The sequence below is a fragment of the Lycium barbarum genome, chromosome 5 (genome assembly GCF_019175385.1).
Source record: "Lycium barbarum isolate Lr01 chromosome 5, ASM1917538v2, whole genome shotgun sequence".
NCBI classification, from domain to species: domain Eukaryota; kingdom Viridiplantae; phylum Streptophyta; class Magnoliopsida; order Solanales; family Solanaceae; genus Lycium; species Lycium barbarum.
In genome coordinates, this window is record NC_083341.1 from 65,520,603 (window position 1) to 65,523,446 (window position 2,844).

The 2,844-nt window shown below is 38.9% G+C and overlaps 1 long non-coding RNA gene across 1 annotated transcript; it reads right to left on the minus strand.

Annotated features, from left to right (window-relative positions):
* Positions 1 to 321: 321 nt before the first annotated feature.
* LOC132642506 (uncharacterized) lies at positions 322 to 2,592 on the minus strand. Its single transcript, XR_009583204.1, has 3 exons — positions 2,339 to 2,592; positions 1,517 to 1,567; positions 322 to 446 (listed from the first exon to the last, which is right to left on the minus strand). It is a non-coding gene; the product is annotated as an uncharacterized LOC132642506 (long non-coding RNA).
* Positions 2,593 to 2,844: the final 252 nt, after the last annotated feature.

A 2,844-nucleotide genomic window follows, 5' to 3' on the forward strand; every position in this document is an offset into this window, starting at 1 on the left:
ATCTGTGGACAATCCGAGGACGAACCGCTCTGATACCACTTTTGTCACGACCCAACCCCGTGGGCCGCGACCAGTGCCCGAGCTGGGCACCTATACGTACCCGATACCCCAAATTAGCATATTAACAGAATAATAATATAATAATAATATTAGTGGTCGCTACAGAATTTAGCAGAAAAGCAGACTTGGCACACATAGGCCGATAAGGCCATCACAGAACAGAATATCCCAAACATATGTACAGAACCCACACAGATGTATCCACAGACCTCTACAGAACATATCATAATCATAAGACGGGACAGGGCCCCGTCAAACCCTGAACAAAGTACATATCCAGATAGCAGTGACAGACTGTACCAAAAGATGGGCTCTGTAGAATAGAGCGCCCCAAATAGCAGAAATAGGATCCTAAACGTGTGGATCAGCGAACCTGTCGTCAGTACCTGCGCGGCATGAAAACGCAGCCCCCGAAGAAAGGGGGTCAGTACGAAATATGTACTAAATATGTAAAGCGGAATCACAGAAGTCAAATCATAATGGTTACAGAAAATGAGTACAGAATCCAGAGTGTCAAATGCATATTTCCAAAACAGACAGAATGCGTACAGAAACATATGTCATATCATATCATATCCGGTCCCTGACACGGGACTCGGCAGACAGAATGTGGCCACCCTCCCGACGCTGGTGCCACTATACAGAGGAATCAGAAAAAGGGGCGTGGCCCCGTATCATATAATGTCATATCAAAATGGCCATACAGATCAGATCACAATAGGCAGACATGGCACATCATACTCCACAGACCCATGTACGCGTATACCTTCCCCCTCACATCGGGACGCGGCGAACAATGCAGAGAATTTCGCTTGACAACATATCCTGGCCCGGGCTCAGTGTGGGAAACATTGGGACATCCACGAATGGAGTAGTGAGAGACTAATGCAATTTAAAAATATAATAAATGTTTTCAAATACTCGATGAAGCGTATCAAAGACAAACAAATCCAATGGGGTCGGACGGAATCATAATAAATGTATTTCGGATATCATAATAAATTACAGAAGTATAACTTTCCCGAAGTCATTCCGAGTGTCAAAATAATTTATAATATTTAACAGAATATTTAAAATAATATTCGTTAAGCGATTAGTAGGGTAATTAAAACATTTCTTTCAAAAATCGCTTAAAAAGGAAGCTTTAACACATTAGGGGCAAAACCGTAAATAGCGGGCCCGCCTTGGGACAAACAAGGCGGTGGGCTCAAATTGTGCCCTCTAAGCATATAGTATCACCTAAAAAGGTTATACAAACATTCTATGACTTTCTGAATAATTTAGAGCAAAATTGCATAATTTCAGAAAAAGCGTATCAAAATGGTTCAATTCTACTGAAGGAAAAACTGAAATTTTGTCTTGCGGATTCCGAGGGCCAAGAGGTCCTTCGAGGCCCGGATCCGACCCTAACACACTAGGGGCATGCCAAGGGAAGAATTGGGGTTGCTTTACATACCTTTCGCGCTCCTTAAGCCTTTCCAAACTCACTTCCCGTTTCGTCGAAAAACTGCAATTGGTCAAGTTTACCAATTGTGAATTATTAATGTCATTATTTCAACTTTAAGCATATTTGGCTACCGAAATTTCGGCAGCACTTCCCCTATACATATGACACCCCGAGAATTCAACTCGGCTATAAATCATCAACAACAACCCAAACGACAACAACAATATCAACAATGAACATTAAAAACACAAATATCCTTCAACTAGTCATTTTTCTCACAAGTTGACATAATCTTCAATTCAACCCAACTTTCAACTAAGATCAATAATTTCATATTCAACAACCATCATGATCATCACCATATAGTTCTAGAAACATTTCATATCGTTTTCCTTAAGATATACACTCGATATACATGATATACAATCTTCCGCCAAAATCATAACTTATGCAAAACATCAAATCTTTTGCATACAACTTCATAAGAAGTTTTCAACTTCCAAATTCATCAACCATAATCATAATTCACATCTTAACAACTTCATTTCCATAATATCACAAAATTATTCTAAAGTGACATAATCATCTACATTCCAACTTCAACCAAAATTCATTCAACTTTCATTCCCAATATAATTTCCATCATAACCACAACTAGAATGCAACATAAAATTCAACTCATATATGTATACAACATATATACACCCATGGCTACATATATATATACATACCCACTTTGCAAACTTCCTTATTTCCATAATTTCTACTCATTTCCACATACCACAACATAAACAAACCTTCATAACATAAGAAAAAGGAATTGATTCTTACCTTTTTCTACAAACTTCTTCACTTGAACAAGTTGTCAACTTGAAGAAATAAGTGCTCCTTCTTCCAAAACAATTACACCAAGTTGTAGAGGACACTTAATTTAGTAGGAATTCAACAAGAAAATAATTTTAGAGGCAAGATTTTGAGGGGTGATTTTTCTATGGCCAAACCCGAAATGCCCTCTTTTTGTTCTTGTTTTTCTCTTGTTTTTCCTCCTATTCTTTCTCTTGAAAGTTCTATGGAATTTGGATGATTAAGTGGTCTTTTATTCATTGACCACATGACTTAATTCCATGGGCTTGGATCCTTTTTATGGACCATGGCCGAATGGCTCCTCACTTGGGCCTGAATTTTTTGTTTTTCATTTTTTTGGGCCAACTCGGTTGGTCCCGAGTTGGGCCTAGCCCACTGACCTTTCGACCTTAAAACGTTCATATCTCCTTGTACCGACGTCACCTGGGAACCCACGACCTATGGATGGAAAGCTAATTCAATTATCTACAACT